We start from the raw sequence: 22,311 nt of genomic DNA on the forward strand, positions 1-22,311 counted from the left end.
TCCCCGGAGGGTTGGTCGACCGGACGTTTGATCGAACGGACGTTTGGTCGAACGGACGTTTGGTAGAACGGACGTTTGGTAGAACGGACGTTTGGTAGAACGGACGTTTGGTAGAACGGACGTTTGGTAGAACGGACGTTTGGTAGAACGGACGTTTGGTAGAACGGACGTTTGGTAGAACGGACGTTTGGTAGAAAAGACGCTTGGTAGAACGGACGTTTGGTCGCCAGGTTGTTACTGTTGAAATCAGCTCTCAAAATTATAATTATGAGAGAGAGAGAGTGAGTTTAATATCTAAATATCTAATATCAAAATATCAACAGTAAACTCTGTCATAATTTGACAGCAAGCGAACCCGGCGACCAAATGTCCGTTCTACCAAACATCCGGTCGACCAAACGTCCGGGGACCAAACATCCGGGGACCAAACGTCTTTCGACAAAACATCCGGTCACAAGGATTTTGAGCCAAGAACTGGATTTTGCAGGCAATCTGTGGTGTTTTCTACTTGTACTCATTGTTTTGAGAAATGTAAAAGCTATTTTGCAAATGGCGAATGTGACTCGAAAACTGTATCAAAGAGAAAAACTGGAATGACGGTTCAAGTTTAACTATTCAGGGAAAACATCCGAAGTAGAAAGTTTCACCGGCTCGAAGGAAATTTACCCCTCCTTGGGGCTGGAATATTTATGCATGCAAATACTGCTTCCTCTGCATGTCAGTCATTTAGGAGTGCACTTCAATAAGAGGGGATAATTAGTATTTATCATGTTTATGTTTTTTTGCCACGCTCTCTCTGAAAGTGTTTGTGGCCTAGCATTTTCTGGCACTTAAAATGCACGCAGATGACAATTTTGCCAGCGCCATTACTTACTTTTTAATTAATGATATGGTCTGATTTAATATTTAAATTGCCTTGCTTTGAAGGGTGGCAGAGCCGTTATGCTTGTCTTATGCTACTCTTTAATCCACTTGGTGAAAACCTGATGTTTACACAAAAGGTTTAATTGGAAAAACTAATGAGAATTAAACTTGTTTCAGGATAATCATTAAAAACCTTTGAACATCTCCATTGATAAGTTATGTTGTCATTTGCCCTATTTGCACCATGTATATATGTAAACCCCATCATATCTTAAAATAAATGACAGGAGATGTCATGAAGCAATATCTTAAATAATATGGAAAATGTTTACAATCATCTTTAAGGTAAAGTATGATTCTGCCACACATTGTTATAATATGATATGTACTATAAATACACATGAGACAGAAAAATAAATATGGTAACATAATTTGAAGGAATTATTTTCTAATATCTCATCCCTAACACATTAAAGTGTATTGCTGTTTGTGTTGTAATAAGCACCTCTGATTAACATGAAACAATAACAAGAGGATATTTTGTTAAACTGTGTTGCTGTCTGATCTCTATGAAAGTTAATGGTTGCATAACATCCGTAATTTTGTGTGTTGCTTGTGAGCAGCTTAACAAAGGAGCAATAGACTCATTGAAAAGACAATCCATGTATTATATTGAAGGCAAAAATGAATTTCCATGGTTGTAAAGGATCAACAACCATAAAAAAGTCCAACTTGTTTGACTAAAAATGTTTTGTGCTTTTCTACTCCAGCACAGTTATGTTTTTTTCTACTATCTAAACATTGTACAAGGACTGTAAATACAAAAAGTTGAAATAAATAGAAACATGAAAAGTTGAAAAAGATTATCTACGCAATCTTGATTTCAATCTTCAGCAAAATGTATTAATTTTGCCTAGCATTTATCGACATTTTCTAGGATGAATAAGCAAATGCTCAACAGCCGCATGAAAAGCAGTGCCTCAGAATACCAAAAATTTCCCAGCAGAGGTAGCAATGTAAAAATAACACTAAACATAAGATTAAGTTAAGCCTCTATTGATCTGATCCTACCATATTCCTGCTTCAATTAATAATCAAGGCTGAAATATGCATTCTGACCTTTGTATAGTAAATGCTTGCTATGGCTGATTGGGATTTTGTGTATCCCGCCGCCAACGCAAAACAAAAATTGGTCAGGCACATAGCTGTGTTGATCATGTCTTTTAAAAAGGTTAAATTATGGAGAGAGGAAATCAGACCCCAACTGACTGGACTTGATTTGAGCAGCATGATGGTTGTTGTTGTTTCTTTTTTTAATAGTCAGCTTGTCTGAATCAAACACAGTGGTATCTCTACTTATGAAATCAATTGGTTCCAGACGTGGTTTCGTAACCGCAATATTTCAAATGTAGATGGATTCATAAGTAGAGGTATCACTGTATAAAATAAACAATAATATATAAAGATATAATAATGATAATATCACAATAAACAATTATACCATGAAGCCCAACTATCTATAAAGACACACACATTTAACCACTGTGGTAAAAAGTATGATTTGTACTTCGGAAAACAGTAAATGTTTTCTGCTCGGTTAGTAGCCCACTTTGTTTGACCTTTTCAACCCTCTCTTTTTGTTCTTCAAGTTATTTTATCAGATTTTTGTCTTTTTATTAATTATTTCATCAATTGAACAAATTTCATAACGATTTTTTTTACAATGCAGTCTGTTAAAGTATGCACAGAGCCAAGTTCCTTGGTCATCAGCACGATTAATTCGGCTGGGATAGGCTCCAGCTCCCCGCGACTCTTGTGAGGATAAGCAGAGTGAAAAATGAATGTATGAATGTGAGATTTGCGCATGAGGCGTAAGGTGGATTGGTCTGTTTCTTCCAGAGTTCAATTTGTCCCTAGATCTAAAAATAAAAGAAATTGCTACATCCCCCGTTGCCTTGGCCTTGACGAAATAAACAGTCAATATTTGCTCCTGGGGACATGCATAAGGATGCCACATAAATCACCCAGCATGCACCTGTCCAAAGGATCAGAAACAGAGTCCTGTGTCATCACGTTTAAGATCATGCTGAGGCTGAGGCCCTACTTCATATCTGAATCAATGTGCCAGGGGGCACTTGTGGTGTGTGTGCGTGTTTCAAGATGAAAATTTCATTTCCATCATCTCCCATTGCGATTCCAACAGCTTGTATAACGTTTTGTTGCTGTTGTGAGAAAGTTGGCAAACTGATGCCCTCATGCTGATACCATCAAATCTTCCATTCAAATGGACTCTTTTAACCTAATTATACACACTTGCACTTGCAGAACCCCACAAAAAAATAGTTTTACATGATACAAACATGCCACAAATACGCACTCCTTCATTACTATTAAAACTTTTATCTTTATATAAATGCCATCAATGTTCCTGATATCTGGAAATGGTAGTGTTTTATATGAATTCTCAAAGTACAAATCAATGAGCCTCAATAAATTCAGTGGTGGTTTTAGAGCAATTAAAAGGGAAGGTGGGGGGGCATCGTGGTCGAGGCTTTCGTTCGGGTTAAGCCACCTAAATCTGAGATGTCTAGTGTGTCTGTGTGTGTGATTTAAATTACTAGTAGTCTTACAACCTTAGTGTGATCAAAAATGGGACTTTATGATTCTTTCTTTTTTGTGCTTTAAAACAAGACAATTGCATGTGGGTTTTGTAGTTAAGATTCCCATCCCACAGGTTGTCAAACAGTAATGAAATTAAAAAATATAAAGATAACCATCAAATTTGGTAACAAGTTCTTGGGCCAAAATGAGCCATTGCTTTCATTTATTATTTTTTTTACAATGTTAAAATTATCTACATTGTCTTGTCATCAGTCTTGTGCAAATGATATATTACAAGAAAAAATGTTATTAATTACTTTTTCAAAAGAGTTTAATTTCGACATGGAAAAATGCTCTTTCAAAGGCTAAGAAACTAAGTATTGCTTTACTTTATTACATGATTAATGTCTTTGAACCCAATGCGTTTTGCATTGATGTAATTGTTTTAGAAACGGGAAATTTGTCGGTATGAAAGATTTGGGGAAGGCTGTCAAGGGGAAAATTAAGATTCATAGTGGATAATGACTTTTTCTGGCCTGTCTGATTGGTTATTCTGTCTGTATTATGTATATGCACACAAACTTGCGCACACACTTCTGATGTCACAAACCCTTTCCTCGTGATCTGCTCCACGATTTCTTTTGCAGGACTTTATAAGACTCTCCCAGGGCTAATTATCTGTGACAGATGACGTTGGCTGTTCATACAAATGACAGGCCATAAAGAACCTTTCCTACCTCACTTTGGGCAATGCTGTAGTAGTTCAATGTAAAATGCCTAAAATAGTTTGTGAGTTAGATGTTGGAAAAAAATCATTGCTGACCTTGAAGTGAATAATGGCTGAAGGATGTCACTGAAGGGAAGTCTGAAGGCTTTGTGGTGCTCTTTTATTCATTCATTTTATGAACCGCTTATCCTCTCAAGGGTCGCGGAGGGTGACGGAGCTTATCCCAGCTGACTTTCGGGCTGAAATTGAGGAAATTATGAGGGGTCAACAATCAACGGCAGAACAACGGTAACATAAAATGCATTTGAGTTTTTATTCTTGTCGAAACGATAACGTTTTATCCATTTTATCTTTTGAAAATGTCATTGGTTTACAGTGGATGAATTTGGAAACAGTGTACTAGATCGGTTGGAACAAAGACCAGGATGCAGAGTGGGCCAAAAGGGTTACCCGTCCTTGCCTTAGATGCCTTAAAACACTTCGTAGTTTTATTAATAACAGTGAACACTGTCCCCCGTTGGCTGGTGGAACACTCCAGTTTTAATGTGAAGAAACAACAACCAACAATTATGTCATTACGGCCTGAAAGAAATATCATCTCTATCTTATGTGTAACATCAATAGTGGTTTTACGTCACTAAATTGCAGTGGCGGTCCGTGCATTTTCTCGTAGCGCCTTCAACGGGTAAAATCCACTTCCTAGCAGCATTTAATGATTAAATACAAATACTGGAGCTTTTAAGACATTACAACCGGGCCGGGGGGTGATTTTCCCGGGAAAAGACAGCGATGGACGTCAATGGCGAAATGGCAAAAATTGCGCTAAAATTGAGTAAAATCCACTTTCTATCAGCATTTAGTGATTAAATACAAACACTGGAGCTTAAATACAAACACTGGAGCTTTTCAGATATCAGAACCGGGCCCACAATTGAAATATTATTTAGGAACATAGCCATATTTTACTTAAAATCCTTTTTAACAGTACACTATCCATCCTCCTTTCTTTCTTCCTCCTTTTCTATCGCCATCGAAGCTAATGCTGAAAGTCGAGCCTGTCCTGTCGTATTTCTGGCATAGTCCGTCTTGAAAATGGCTTTAAATCAACAACAATATATTTGCTTGTGCAACTCACTACAGATACAGTTTGGTAGCTCTGGCTAATCACTAGCCAATCATAGTCGGTGAAAGCAATGACGTATCCCTACGCCTGCGACAGGGCATTGTGGTGTTGCCAACTCGAAATCTGATTGGTTAAAGCAACAGTCTTATCGACGCTTGTTTAATGCAGCAGAGCCCGCAGAACTGATTGTGAAGGCCTTGAGGCAGATTTCTGACCCTGGCAACAAATAATGGCTGAAATGTGATTGGTTAAATGCTTCAATATGAAAACACACATCTGGAAGCAGTGCAACCAGGGGGGGAAGCAATGAAAGGAAACTAACAGACAATTTGAAATTATTTAATAAGTATTTATGGACAAAATATAATATATGATTCAGATATTTCTTAGGCCAGCAGAGAAAGCCTTGAAGGCCCCGCCACTGCTAAATTGCGATATAAACAACAATGGTGATTTACGTCGAAATAACGATTTTAATATTAGTCTACGATTTATTACAAATATTGTATATCAGATAAGTTAATAACATGAACAAAGCATATAGAATTAACATGTCATTTTTACTTAGGGTTCCCTGCCAATAAACAGTATGCATTAGAACATGATTCATTACAACAATCTCAGTGGTATATTTTGGAACAACTCCCAGGATGCAAAATGAGTATAAAAGATTGCTATAACAGAACCAAACAAGCGGAATAATAGACATTGGGAAAGGCTAAATCTTTTTTGAAGTACACAACAGAGTGAAACCAAGATGGGATAGTGAGTGATCGAAGTCTATTTCACAAAGCTCTGCTCTTCACTTTTCTTCCTCTGTGCTGCTTTGCGATACCAATTCTAATTTATTCACGCAGTGCCTCTTTTGAAGCATGGCAGAATTAGGAAGACTAGAAGCTGTGAGTCACATTTATCAGCTATAGAAGTTAACAACATGCCGGGTGGGATGATAAGAGAGGCTTGCTTTAGCTGTAGAAGTGAAAATATGAAGTTAATCTAAACGCAGCGGGGTACATCTCTGTGCATGATAGCGTGAGAGGCAGGCACAATATTGCATTGAAAAAAAAACATGATTTTTTTGGGGGGGGGATAGTTCTCCAAGAAAGCCTGAACTGAACCTTGTGACTCGTCACACATGATGGTCCCTACTGTGCTTTGCTGCCTTTCCCTTGATAAAACACACAAACTATTCTATTAGATGTTTTGTTTACATTAAAAGGTGTTGCATGCACATGTAGGTTTTTGAGCGTTTAATCATGCTGTATTGTCTTCCCTGGTTGAAAAAACAGTCGGAGTGTTTTTAACTATTAACCAATGTTTGCGAACATGTCAATGTTAAAGTCAAAATGTACATTTACAAAAAAAAAAAGATGGACCGACTGTTGCGAGTGCTGGCAATTTCACAGAAAAAATACATGAAAACAGGTGCGCGTGGGATAATGTGTACGTGTGTGTGGCAATAGTAGAGGCAGGCTGTCATGTTTATACATTGATTTTGTATAATTGCCGAAAAGCAGAGTCATTGAGTTGCATTTCGAGATTGGATTGTGGAATACATACAATTTAAAGAATTCTTCAGACAAAAATTTATCTGTTCAAGGGTATGAATGGTTGAATGAGTCAATAATGTTTGTACGAATATCAGCCAGATGTGCAAAAGCTCGCACTAAAATTCAGACATTTTTTTTATTCATTCATTCATTCGTTCATCTTGTTCGCTTATTCTCGCAAGGATCATGATGGATGCTGCAGGCTATCCCAGTTAACTAGGACACTAGGCGGGGGACACCCTGAATTGATTTCCAGCCAATCACAGAGCACAACTAACCCACACACTGAAAACATATGGACAATTTTGTGTCCAATATGGGGCTATATTTTTGGCAAGTGGGAGGAAACTGACATTTACTAAATGGATTTCCAGCTGAGACAACAGGCAAGTCATTGTACTACCAGCTTCTAATGTGAAAAAAATAAAATAATAATGATACATGGCTGAGAGTCCAAATGAAAGTTTTTTAATCTTTATAAAATGTCAAGTTTTTTCTCCACAAATCCTGTTACCTAGAGTAAAATTTCTTTTTATTCAAATCGTATTTTCTCCTCTAAAATAGCTCTCAGTCTTCTGGCTTTTGTCAGAAATTAAGAACAATGCTTAAAATATGATTTTTATAATCTTTCAGTGCCATTAATAACCAACGTGGATAGCATAACAATTGTAAAAGGCCTGACTCAAGAGTCAATCCATAGTAATTGCACTCTAATGAGTATTACCTACTCACTTTATCATGGAACAATGCAAGCCAGCCACAGTGTGTGACTCCACACTGTTAAAACACATCAGGATTTGACACTGAGGTGTGAACAAAAGGGGCACAGTGATGCCGGAAACACCCACACATTATATGAAATTGCCTGCGACTGTGTAAAAATGCAGGGAGGCCTAGAGAAGATGGAAGGTAGGATGAGGGATGAAGGCTAGAGAAAATGGATGTATGGAAACACAATGCCAGAAGGGGATGTTTTTCCCTGTTTGTAGACCAGTCAAATGTTCTTTTCATGCAATTATCACGCATGTCCTGCAGCAACACACTAACAAGGAAAAATTGTACAGATTGTTTTTGAGTACTACTGACAGGATAATGATTCAATGCTGCAATGTATCACACTAATTTTCGGTCTCTTTGCTTGAAGCTGCCGCTGTATCAGCTATATTAAAAAAAAAAAAAATGTTTACTATCTGTCATTATTGTTCTATGCATTTTCTAGCAGATCTGCTTCCATTCTTTATCTCATATTACAGCCGTAGCATCAACTCTATGGTCTCATTAGATTTTTCGTTCCGATTCAATTCATTTGATCTGGCATGACACACCTGTCAGCAAAATGAAGACAGACACACTCTCAGAATGCTTCAATAATTGGTTTGCTTGCCTTGAGTGTGAACAGTTTTCTTTTTTATGCTATTTTGTGTTGGTAGATTGGCACATTATTCTTTAATAATAAGGTGCCCGAGAGCCAGGTTCGTGCTCATAATGGGCATTTTAGCATTTTAAATGTTGAAATATTTTTGAATAATTGGAAAATGGAACCTGTGTATGCTGATTAGGTCATAAATTAGAGGGAAAAAGTGGCAGCATTACAGCAGTAATAACCTGAAAATGTGACAAACGCACATTTCAAGGATGGACAGTTGAGTGTTGAAGGCACTGCCTAGTCAAAGTAAAAAAAATGATAAATTGTTTAATAGCTGGAAGTAAAGGCTGTTGTTAGCAAGCCTAGCAGATTTGCATGATTAAATATTTGAATGTATGTAATTAGACTTTAAAAAGGGAGTAAAAAGGCATGGTTGGCCTATTAAAACGCTGTGGGCGTGTCCAATGACTCTGCTCAAACCAGTGGGGTATGGTAGAGCATCATGTTTGCAAACTGAGCATACCATCTGTTGTGAGATGTGGGGTTCCGTAAAATAGAGCTTTACGCGTGTGGCTCCTAATGATTACATTCTTATTTTTCGATAATCAAAATAACAAGCCTGGTGGCGCGGTGGACGAATAGTTAGCTTCACAGCTTTAGGGTCAAGGGGTTGATCCCAGGTCGCCGGACTTTTGGTCGCCGGACGTTTGGTCGCCTGGACCCAAACAACGGGCGACCAAACGTACGGCAACCAAAAGTCCGGCGACCAAAAGTCCGGCGACTAAAAGTCCGGCGACCAAAAGTCCGGCGACCAAAATCCGGCGACCAAAAGTCCGGCGACCAAAAGTCCGGCGACCAAAAGTCCGGCGACAAAACAAGGTAAAACAACACGGTCTATGCATCAATAAAAGCCAACAATGGCCCTGAGCAGTTTCACTGAGCGGACGTGTGAGTGTATAAGCGTTTGTATGTACATGACTTGTCCCCTTACTCAGGGTCTTAACAAGTTCTCCAACAAAACACAATAAAAGTATGGGAAATTTGGAGCTTTTCTTTAGCCTAATAACTAATAGGGCATTAAGTATGACTAAATAATAATTCGCAGTTTGTATTTAGGGAATTTGAGCAACAATTTTAAATGGTAATTATCAATAACCTTCCGGGCGACCAAACGTCCGGCGAACCAAACGGCCGAGTACCCTCACTCTGTGTAGTTCGCATGTTCTCCCTGAGCTTGCATGGGTTTTTCCGGGTACTCTGGTTTCCTCCCACAGTCCAAACACATATGTGGGTTCCTATGGAAATGTTTTATTTTTTTATGAATTTTGCTGTGTTTTTAGCCTGCACCTGCTCGGTAATGTTATGGAGAATGAAGGTTTGAGTGCTTTCTCTCGCAAGTGATTAAGCTGAGAATCTCAACATAGTCCGTCTCTTCTTACATTAGTGTGTGCAAAAGGAAACGCGTGTTATTGTGTCTTTGCGTCTGGTGTGACTTTAATAATGCAGCAATTGCCACATTTAAATGACTCCAGTGAAGCCGCTCCTCACGACGGGGGGAGCAATTTGAAATTTGAAGCTGCTAAAGGCGTCTTAAAATGAACAACAAGTTTCGCACAAGAACAATATGCAGGGGGTGCTAAAATATTCAACATTGTCCATAAACACAATCCTTTGGGTTACTGCGCCCTAAAAAAATGCACCAACTGGAAATAAAGACATGCTGATCCCATTTGTTAAATTAAAAATATACTTTTCATTATTTGGAACAATAAGAGAAAACAAATATTTAATTTGGATGATATGTTGGTCGTGTTCTTTATTTGCTTAACTTTTATGGACCACAACTGTGAGCTGCTGTGATTTAAGGCAAAGTGTCACCGTCAGCACTATTCAGCCCATTTCAAAGTGGTTAGAGGCCCTGGAAATGAGTTACAAGCATACGTTCCTTCGCTTCTTTAAAAATGCATAGGATTAAGGAGGAATTGTTTTGTGCTGCATCAATCAAGCTCGACCGAGTGAGTAAAAAGGACGGAGGGGATGAGGAAATTGAAGCTAGACAACCTCCATAGATTGCACTATAGCAATTTTAGAGTCTCACATAATGAATTCCTTTCATACAGACGTGGTTATGCATGGAGGTGTGGTCGTTGGATTACTGGTAATGTTCTTTGGGTGGTAAATCTTTTTTGCCATCTGCAGCACTCATGTCGGCTATGGTCACATTTAGAACGCTTGATGAAATAGGACATACATTTTAAATTTCCACTTAAAAATGTTACATGCATGCTAGCAGTTGTGATATATATATATATATATATATATATATATATATATATATATATATATATATATATATATATATATATATATATATATATATATATATATATATATATATATATATATATATAGATAGATATATAAAACCCTCGATACTCTTTCTGTTTTAGGGACACATTAGAGCAGGGGTCGGGAACCTTTTTGACGAAGAGAGCCACAAACAATTCATATTTTCAAATGTTATTCCTTGTGAGCCATACCACGAATTTAAAAGTCAAAATACATACCGTATTTTCACTACTATAAGGCGCACTTAAAAGTCTTAAATTTTCTCTAAAATAGACAGGGCACCTTATAATCCAGTGTGCTTTATATATGGAAAAAAAATTAAAATGTGTCATTCATTGAGGGTGCGCCTTATAATGCGGTGCGCCTTATAGTCGTGAAAATACGGTACATGTAAACAAGTGCCTTTTCAATTTTTTTTGTAATTTCACCACTTTTAAAGTGGAAAAAACTGAATATTTTTTAAAAGATTCTTAGTTGCTAATCAATGAGAGGGTGCATTCCAGAAGAGTGTACTGCAAAAAAATGAAGATTAAAGCAAAAAAAATGAAGATTAAAGCAGTTCTAAATGTAATATCTCAGTTCTGTCAACAGCGATTTCCATATTTTAGCTCACAGGTTAGCAAAGAGCCAGATGCACCCATCAAAAGAGCCACATGTGGCTCCCGAGCCATAGGTTCCCTACCCCTGCATTAGAGTGTTGAACCAGCCAGCATGGATCATTTTTGGATGTGGGAGAAAATCAGAGTACTCGAAGAAAACCCACACAGTCGGAAGGTTGGAACTCACTGGAGATATAACCCTCGACTTAGAACTGTGAGGCAAACATTCTGCCTCAAGCAGAAAATGCAAACTCCAAACAACTATCATACGACTGCCTTGAGGCTGTAAACATGAAGTTACATTCACCACCTTGATTTTTGTTAATTAAGGAGAGAAAATGCAATCTATTTAAAAATGCAGTAATCAAAAGTAAATTGAAATTCCTATTACAGATACTCATTTAAAATTAATTTGAATAAAACATTTTATTTAATGGGTTTTATCTTGAGTAGACCTTCATCTGTAAGTTTAAACTTGGTCTGATGACTAAGCAAGGCTGAAAAAAAAATCTGACTTTTGTATCTATATTTTTTTTCCTTCAACTGATGTACCAGTATAACAAACATATCCTTTCAATTTCGTTTTTTCATTCACACGTTTTTAAGCAGCTTATTCCAACACTTCTTTAGCCACCGAATACAATCTGAAATCAAGTTATACAGAATATGTCACGATCTAGATGAAATACAAAAGAACACTGAATAATGAACATTGAGTCATTCATTTTGGACAATAATATATTAAAATTACGAGACTCTGTGGAAAGATTGCAATCTGGTTCACTGGGAGTACGGTAATAGTCTGGTCACCTTGGGTATTGAAAATGTCACTTACATTAATAACATAGAGAAAATTAAATTAAATTGCATTGTGTAATAGAAATATTTCTATGCATTCTCGAATAATTATTTTTTTTCAGTTTCCTGGGCAACCAAAAGGGAATTGCCAATCTTAGGTTAATTATAGACGATAGATGAGTGCTTGCCAATATGTCTGGCCTGAATAACAGCAAACAATAAAGAAGCTATGAAATGATGACCATGTTAAAAAAATGAAAATGAATGCACAAATGGAGTCTTGCCATCATATTTGCCAGGTTTTTTTCCCTATTCCATTGTTATTCCAGCCAAATTAATGCACAAGGGAACACCCTGTATTTTCAAAAACTGTGTATAAATGAGATAATCCTAAGGGGAACAATGAAGTTACAAGGTCTAGATGTAAAAAAGGTAAAGGACTTCATGTACTTAGGGTCAACAGAGCAAGTTGTTGGAAAATGTGAAAAGGAAATGAAGAACCATGTGCAGGCAGAATAGAACAGCTGAGTATCAAGTGTGTTATGTGATCCGAGAGGGTCAGCGACGACGAAGGGACAAGGTCTACAGGACAGTGCTAAGGTCAGCCATGATGCTTACGAACTAACGAACTAATAGGCACTCATACAAACACGGCACAAAGATACCTCACATTCTGAACAAAAACTAGTATGCCTTTGCTCCAGTTGGCTCGTATACAGTGAAACTTGAAGGGTTTGAGGTCTGCGCCTCAGGCAATGTTGACTCTGTTTTTAAGTTTTATACAATTAACAAGGCATTTTTAGGACCATTGTTGATGGGTGCAGATGTCTGAGTATTAAAGCATATAAACAAATACAAAGTCAATAGTTTGTACAAAGTTGATGATGTTCAGCAATAAGTGCGGCATTCTGTTTAATTGCGTTTCAGTGAATCTCGTTAAGGATGAAAAACAGTATTGAATTATTTGGATGGAGAAGGACGTGAATGTCTCCTGTCAGATCTAGATGAGAGCTTTTAAAGTCGCAGAGGTTGATTGAATAAAACCCCTTATTCATAATTGAGGAAAATGTGAGCTTTTAAGGTAGATGTGAATATGAATCCCCCATCCCTCACAAAGTTAGGAATTATCTGAAAAAGCCTCTGACTTTTATGGGCTTCTGCTTGCCAAATTTAGTCTCCATGAATTGTTTAAGAAGCCTTTGATACAAAAACAATCTGAGGAATAATGCATAGAAATTCCTAGAATATGCTGACCCAATGTACATGTGATCCATCAATATATAACAAAGGATACATATATACATATATATATATATATATATATGTATATATATACATATATATGTATGTATATATATACACATGTATATATACATATATACACATATACATGTATATATACACATATATACATATATATGCATATATATACATATATATGCATATATATGCATATATATATACACGTATATATACATATATAATAATCACACATATGTATACATATATATACACATATATATATATATATATACATACACATACATATATGTACACATATATACATATATGTACACATATATACATATATATATATATATATATATATATATATATATATATATATATATATATATATATATATATATATATATATATATATATATATATTTATATATGCACATTGTCAACAACAAAATGAGCCTGGACTTGACAGACCGCCAGCTTGTAAAAATTGCTAGGAGGAATTTATGATCTGCCACTGACTGCTAAAAACAGTTGACCATCTGTGGCAAAGAAAATTCTTCCAGTGCTACTGTGATAGTGAACTGGATTTCAATTAGTTTTGGTGTGACAGCACTTTTCATTGTGCTGACAGCTGTGTAGTCAGCGTGCCAGGAACAAAATAAATGAATAACCACAGAAAGAACACTTATCGTCATGCCACTTAGTGTCTGCTGTTACTCTCTACGTGGTAGACAATGTTTAGTCTGTTAAGCCATGGCCACATCACATCAACGTAACATGACCGCGTCTGTCTATCTTATTGAGGTAATGACTATGGTTTGCGCAACATTACATTGTTTGAGACCAAGGCTTCACTGAGATCAGAACCAAAGATTTTGGGGTGTCGAAACAGAGAAATAACCAAGATTGAGCTAAGTTCAAAGAAAATAAGAATCAAATGAGGAATGTTATGTTTTAAGGTCTCACAATTTTACAGGGGTGGTGAAGGGTTTAAAGGTATTATTTTTCTTTTACCCAGTGTTTCGCCATATACTGTCAAATGAATGAACTTGTAGAATAGCAGATCAATTCTGGCATTGACAGATATTGCTGTGGCTAACATAACAGCCAGAACAATATAAAGCAAAAGCAAGACTTTTGGTACTCGAGACCAACGTTTTGAGTGTTACACCAGTGATGAAATTATTGTTATGAAGGCCCAAATGCGTTAATTCTACCAAAGTAAGACATACTACCCTACAGTGGGCTGTATTGAATATTTCACCCAAACCTTCAAACTATTAGTTATCATTCACTACCCTTGCAAGTTAAATGAAATGTACTTCTTCTGCTGACATGCTCTTCCAATAAATTAAGCTATTAAAATTGAGTTTTCATGTAAACTTAACTGAGATGCTATGGACTGCTTCAGTCCATATGGAACTTGAAGCCAGACCCTTTAGGACCACAATAGGCAAACATTGTTAAAGATTGCCCAGTAATTATAATAGCAGATTGTGCCATGGTAACTGTTTAAATTTATGTCAGCCTCCTTAAAATTATACAGAATTTTGTATGATAGCGCCGTACCAGGCTTCTGCTGAGAAACAAAACAAAGACATATCATGAAGACACTAGATTAACACCAGGCCAAAGTTACCTTTGCACAGTGGGAGGTCACTTGTCAATATATAGGTTGTGCCTAGCAGTGCGCAATATTGCTGCGATTACAAACACAGCTATGTTATGAAGTCCTGTGTTATACCTTCTTGGCGAAAAGACTGTGACCAAAAGAGCAGCACCCTTGAATGTTACTCTCTCCATATTGACTGATTCAGAAAGTAATTCTGAGCAAACAGGTGCAGGGAGCAAGAATGTACACTTCAAAATGGCAAGCAAGTCAAACCATGAAATTCTAATATTTTCATTGGAAAGCACCAATCCATTAATAGGGCAGTGACCCTAATCCATAATAAAAGCATGAATAAATGTGCGGGTGAAACAATGGTGTCTATGGAAGGATTTAGTGCCAGGATCCAGCTTCCATTCCTGTTCTTGTGGATAAGTAAGGTGACAAACAATTCCTTTTGTTCAGTTTGCAGTTGAATTACAGCCCTGGATTGCTGGAGAATTTCCCAGAGTAAATATTCTCATCTATTTCCAAAAGGGTAAATTGTGCATGAAGTTCTTTTTAAATGACAAGTCACATTTCTCTTTAGGCTCATTTCACATTATGTTTTCCTACGAAAAGAAAATGGTCTTACCTCAAGTTAGATGCATATTTAGATTTTATGTTGCTTTATGTGAATTCACCCCATTGGCTCCGTTAATATGCTGGCTGTCTTCTCCAGCTGAAAGATGACAGAAGAGAAGACAACTTATCGTATTGTTAAGTGAAGCTGAGATAGCAATCAGGGCATAGAAGAGGTGCCTGCAGAGACATCCCAGGTATGGTGTCAAAGATCAGCTGTTAGCCTCCTTTTAATGAAGTGCGTCTCATTATGATACCTGCTTTTTTCTCTAACTGTCATGACAAGTGAGGAGCAACATACTACTTAGCTTACAATGCTGCTCAGGTGTCTGCTTGGGCAATTTTGTGCGCGAGTTCTTCACAGCGATGCTTAAGATCGAGAAATACCTTAAGATTCTATTCACAAGATTTCAACAGATCTATCTATTATCCATGCATATTTGTATGCAATTGTTTAACAATAGTCAAATGCAAGAGATATGGGCTGCCCCTTTAAAAAGCAATTAATGTAGGCAAGTAAATTTCATATGCAAACCAATCATTCTATATGACATACACTGGCGATTCCCAAACTTTACTACATACAAAAAGAAGGCAAAAACAAATTACAGGTCTGTCTAGAGATACATGTTTAGTACATTTCCTGATCACACCTAAATCGAACGCAGTAATATTTATTGTTATTCACAGAGGCGGCTTGAGTGGTTAGCACGTCAACCTCAGAGCTCTGGGGTCCTGGGTTCAAATCCAGGTTTGTCCACCTGTGTGGAGTTTGCATGTTCTCCCTGGGCCTGCGTGGGTTTTCTCCGGGTACTCCGGCTTCCCCTTACATTCCAAAGACATGCATGGTAGGCTGATCGGACACTCTAAATTTCCCCTAGGTACGAGTGTGATAGTTAATGGTTGTCCGTCTCCTTGTGCCCTGCGATTGGCTGGCCACCAATTCATGGTGTCCCCCACCTCTGGTCTGAAGTCAGCTGGGATAAGCTCCAGCACCCTCCCCAGCGACCCTAGTGAGGATTAAAGCGGTTCGTAAAATGAATGAATGAATAAAGAGAATAAGATTCAGTATTCATTTTCACACTGTTCCTCTTTTACTGATTTCAATGGCTTTTTTGTGTGTGTGCGACTCTCTTTTGTCTTCTCTTAAAGCATTTAAAATGCATGGGGTTTAAACCTGGAGATTGACGTGGCCTGTCTAAATCCACTTCTTGGCCTTGATAAACAGTTTTGTTAGCATCTTTTTAACTTGCCAAAGAAAATGCTTCTGTAGACTAGCTGCTGGCATCATGTGTTACATCATTGAAGTTTAATAAGCCCATCTGCTAGAATCTATGCAAAGCATTGTCAAACACAAGGTCCTTTCTTTCAGCAAACTTTATCCTTGCAGTCACTTTGCAAAAGGTTACTCTTTCTCTAATCAGTATATAAATCTTTACTCCAGACTTTTGGGGGTTGTCATTATACTTTTAAATAAATTCCAAACTGACATCCTTTTCTTCATATTAATAGACGCCATTCATCTTTTGTTGCACCAACAATTGTATCTTTGCATCTTAATAGCTGTTGTTTTAATTGGTCAACTAAGTAACTAACCTTAATGGTTTTACTCCTTTTTTAGTCAATGTCTGTGCAACTGACTGATTTTTTTGCTTGACTAATCAATGTGACATGACACATTTGCATAGAAAAGACATCTGTCATTCACAATCCCCAAAAATAAATAATTGGTGGATTGTTGTGCAAATACCTTTTTTCATTCATTCATCTTCCATACCAGCGAACCTCAAAAGGGTTGCGGAGGTAACCCACCTGTCTTCAGGCAAAAGGCAGACTCCACCCTAGACTGGTCGCCAGTCAGCCATAGGGTCCACAGAGAGACAAACGACCATCTGCACCCCAAATCATACTGCCACCTCCAGGAATTGAGCCCGCGCCTGCCTGCACGGAAATCAGGCGAGTGAACCACTACACCTCGAGGCGGCTCTGTGTAAATACCTTTAAATAAAAAATAATGAACAAAAATAATACCATACCATTTCTTAAATGAAAAACTAAACAATGCCCCCTCATTGTGCAGAGGCTCGCTCGCCTGGCTTCGGTGCTGGCAGGCACGGGCTCAATTCCCGGTGGTAGCGGTATGATTGGGGGTGCGGATGGTCGTTTGTCTCTCTCTATGCCCTACGGCTGACTGGCGACCAGTCTAGGGCAGGGATGGGCAAAACGGTCCTCTAGGGCCAATGTGGGTGCAGGTTTTTGTTCCAACCAATATAGAACTCGATTTTATGTGGGCCGGACAATTTTAGATATAATATTTAGAATTTTTTTTATAAATGGATTAAAAGAACAGGATTAAAATTCCTGAATATTTAGTTTTTTATAGATCTAAAACAATGTTTATTTTAGCTTTTTAAAATATTTTTAGATTTTACAAAATGATTTTTGAACTATGACACAGAAAAAAAATGATCAAAAAATTACAATTATTGATTTAAAAGGGGAAAATCCGGAAATTTAATATAAATCTATATATACTCTTCATTTTAATTTGATCCTAAAACAGAAAGTCGGCACTCATGATTTACTTTCTCGGGCCGCACAAAATGATGCGGCGGGCCAGATTTGGCCCCCGGGCCGCCACTTTGATACATTAGATTTCTGCAGGATACAAGCACCTGACTGCAATCCACTGATTGCACATGTAGGACACCAGATTGGTGAAAATACATTTGGGTTAGGCTCCAGCAACCCCTGCAACCCTTTCAAGGATGGCAGGTATTAAAGATGAATGAATGAACACAAACTAAACAAATCAGTTTGCACTTGCAAAAGACAACCACCTACCTATTCTTTGTCCTGCAGGAATGTTTTTTGCACTTACCAAATGGTGGTCTAGTTTGGATTGCACTCTGCAAAGGACTCATTGATATAGGCAAAAATAATTCCGAGGTTTATGACAGCAACTATATAACATACGCTCATAACGTGTAGGAATGTCAGTCTACAGTTTGTCTCATTTCCACGTGCGTGCTTGTGTGTGCGTGTAAGACAGACTTCCTACCTTTTGTCGTGTGCACATGGCTGGTCTCCAATCACACAAAAATGGACGGTGGGTTCTTTTCACCCCATTAGCCCGTGTGTGTTTTCAGAGAAAAGGGGGAGACGTTTCTGATGAAGAACACATCTGCGGCTAACATCAGTTTCTACTCTGTGGAAACAACCAACTTCCTATCACAGTTTCTGTGATGCTAGCGTCCCCTGTTGCCTAGGGGAGAATATGACAGCATCATGAAAGCTGTCAAACACTCAGCAGGTGGATTTTTTTATACTCTGCCACAGTTTGGCAGATCATTAGGAAGAAAATTATTCATCTTTTGAAATGTAATATCCATCCAAAAACCTCATTTTCGACTATTAAGATAACATGGAATTAAAAATGACCACAGTGGCTCGTGCATGGTTTTAGTCATTCAATCCTTTATGCATAAGCAGTTACTGATTTTTCAGTCAAAGTCAAGTTTTTGAAGTTCATGCAGATAGAAAAAAAGATATAGATCAGCGTCCAAAATTTGTTTGATTTTGATTTCATTCAGTCCATGACCTTGAAGAGATAGGATGGCTGATGGGTGTATCGATTAGAAATTCTATTCTGACTGCCTGAGACATTAAAAATGCAAACCAGTACAGAGCCTTGGATAGGATGCAATTCCCTCAAGACCAACGCGGTGTGCCAAGTAACACAAGGTCCAGACAACGACAATAGAAAATGCTAATTAACATTTTTGTATGCAAGAACTTCACCACTTTTTATATTTGCCAAGTAGCTGATGCATATGTCATGGTTGTTGAGTAGCCTCCAGTGGCTATTCAAATGGTAGGAAATATTTAAATTCCATAAGCGCCGCCTACAACAGCTGCTTTTACTTCATCCGCCCACTATGTATGGATGCATTTTTGGGATTACAGCAGTGCATGTACATAGTTTGAGACATTGCTGGATATGTGGGAGCTCCATTTGACAGTGTTCCATTGGAATGTCATAATACTTTTCATTTTGTTTACTTAATGTATGTGTGAAAGTAAAGCTGCTGTGTTGGACTAAAAAAAGGAACATGATGAGAGCACACGCTAAACATGCTTCTTGACATGAAATATTGAGATTACACAAAGCCTCAATGGGAAACCTTTTGTTCCAAGATATGAAAAATATCCAGGTTACAAAATGTCTAACAAAATCAAGCATCCATGAAATGTAAATACACATCCTGTTTTGTTTACGTGCGTGTGTACGTATGTTTACTTAGCTGCCACTTGTAACTCCACCTCATTGCAAAACGTCTGCATGAAATAATTTTCTTATCAGTGTGGAAGCATTTGGAAGCTCTAACGTCAGCCCATTCAAACATATTTGGTCTGCAACGAAATTGTGAGATCAAATACACATTGTAACAGCTCGTTGAAAGTTATGATAAAGTACAGGAAGCTCAACTCATCTCATTTTCTGAACCGCATCATCCTCATTAGGGTCACGGGGGGTGCTGGAGCCTATCCCAGCTGACTCCGGGCCAAAGGAGGGCACAAGGAGACGGACAACCATGCACAATCACGCCCATACCTAGGGGCGGTACACGGTCGATTGGTCGCCGGTCTTTTGGTCGCCCGGAAGGTAAGTGATAATTACCATTTAAATCGTTGCTGAAATTCCCTAAATACAAACTGCGAATTACTATTTAGTCATACTTAATGCCCTAGTAATTATTAGGCTAAAGAAAAGCTCCAAATTTCCCGGACTTTTATTGTTTTTTGTTGGAGAACTTGTTAAGACCCTGACTGACGTAGCTTCTTAAAGGACAACGCATGTACATACAAACTCTTATACACTCACACGTCGGCTCAGTGAAACTGCTCATGGCCATTGTTGGTTTTTATTGATGCGTAGACCATGTTGTTTTACCTTGTTTTGTCGCCGGTCTTTTGGTCGCCCGTTGTCGCGGTCGGGGCGACCAAAAGACCGGCGACCAAAAGACCGCACACGCCTAGGGGCAATTTAGAGCGTCCAATCAGCCTACCACGCATGTTTTTGGAATCTGGGAGGAAACCGGAGTACCCGGAGGAAACCCATGCAGGAGAACATGCAAACTCCACACAGATGGACATGACCTGGATTTAAACCCAGAACCCCAGAGCTGTGAGGCTGACGTGACCCAGGAAGCTTTTAAATATAATTATAAGCAGCTTATTGCGTGGAGTTGGAATAACTAGGTGTTCTGATGCCTTTGCCATCATAAAAAAAACCTTAAAGGCTGCGGGTTCTTTCAGGGCTGACAAGGTTTGATCTGGTTTGGAGGCCATAATGAAATGTGCTGTTCATTAGGTCTGTAATTCAATTGGGGGGCTCGTGGGGGAGTGCAAGTTATTGCTTTGGCTTCCATGACAACAGTGCCTGGGAGTTTCGACTCGTGTTTGGAAGGATTTTGAAATAGATTTAAGGTTATTGGGAGAAACGGCATTGTGTGGATTGTGTGTTTGGATTGAGGATATATTTCAGATTGTACTTTCTCATAGTAAAAATACATTTGATAAATGTTATTATTAAATGTTTCATCCACGGTTTTAAAGTACCAAGGCATAGTTCAAAATTATAGGCTAGTAAATGTAACAGTGGGATTTAGAATTGCACTTACAGTAAACATTTATTTAGTATTCTGTTCAGGTGATATGCATAATATCAGAAGTTAATATCAGTTGTGATATTTACAGTTTTTCCTTCTTGTCCTTGCTGGAAGATTGAGCGCCCCTCCACGGTCATAGTTCAGACATATTGTGTCCTGGGCTGCCTCATCACACAGAAAAAAATGAATGTTGTCGTCCTTAAGTGTGAAAGGTTAAAGATGGATGTTCGTGCAGGTGTGTTCAGCTTTATTTAACACTGTCACGATGTGATGATCACAGCCACTGCCTGGAACACTCTTTGACAAAAAGCATGGGAACAACACAAAATTTCGATAAAAGAACCTCCACTAAAATGTCAGTCAACATTATCAGTACTGAGGACAGATTTTGTTCTCTATTATGTCCAAGGTTCAAGCTCTCACCATCCTTTTTACAGACCATACAGACATTATTTCACTGGTATTTTCCAATTCATATCTGTTATTCAACCTAATACTTTAAGGTTATTTTGATGTTTCTCTTCTAAATACATAGAATCTGTTTGAAAATAAGAGCTGAAAACAGTTATGGGCATAAACCCTTGTTTTTGTCAGGTTTTTGCCACTTTTTGTTTTAGGGGTGTTTAAAATATGAAACCTGAGTTTTTCGCATTTTTGTGTTCTTTTTTTTATCTATATGTCCCTAAATGTCACAATAAAATTACTGTCATAAATGAGAAAAAAATAAATTGCCTGATGGGAAATATAAAGGCATTTTTTCTGTTTTAACTTTTGTTCACAATCAAAGATAATAAATTGAGTGCAAGTATGCGTGGATGAGCACACAGAGCAGATGATGTACAAATAGTATTACAGACACAGAGTTAATATAAATTATGCATTCAGTATGAACAAGCACAACACTTGAGTGCTGTTTTACCCCATTTATCTGCAAGTAACTGTTGAAAAATTAAATGTAGTCAGTTGCAGGCAAAGCAGTCATGCTGATCTGATAAACAATATACACTTCTCACTTCCCCCACGTAATTGTGTGTGCCCATACTTGACTCTGATTCATGCCGGAAAATCAAGTGTCCTCATCTGCTTGTCTTGCTGTTGCTGTTGAAAAGCCCCGCTCAGGTGCGCACTCTGTTTTTGCCAGATGTTTTTCCACGGAGGACGAGATAACAGGATTAAGTCGCATT

The 22,311-nt window shown here is 37.9% G+C and overlaps 1 long non-coding RNA gene across 4 annotated transcripts in view; it reads right to left on the reverse strand.

Moving 5' to 3' along the window:
- The window catches only part of LOC144072851 (uncharacterized), a 56,043-nt gene extending 37,322 nt beyond the window's left edge, over positions 1–18,721 (reverse strand). For all 4 annotated transcript variants that reach the window (XR_013299958.1, XR_013299957.1, XR_013299955.1 and 1 more), the window contains exons 1-3: positions 18,517–18,721; positions 15,469–15,555; positions 4,289–4,431 (exon numbers count right to left, since the gene is read on the reverse strand). This is a non-coding gene — a long non-coding RNA (uncharacterized LOC144072851). The remainder of the gene's footprint in view (positions 1–4,288; positions 4,432–15,468; positions 15,556–18,516) is intronic.
- Positions 18,722–22,311: the final 3,590 nt, after the last annotated feature.

The sequence above is a fragment of the Stigmatopora argus genome, chromosome 4, assembly GCF_051989625.1.
Source record: "Stigmatopora argus isolate UIUO_Sarg chromosome 4, RoL_Sarg_1.0, whole genome shotgun sequence".
In the NCBI taxonomy this organism is placed as follows: domain Eukaryota; kingdom Metazoa; phylum Chordata; class Actinopteri; order Syngnathiformes; family Syngnathidae; genus Stigmatopora; species Stigmatopora argus.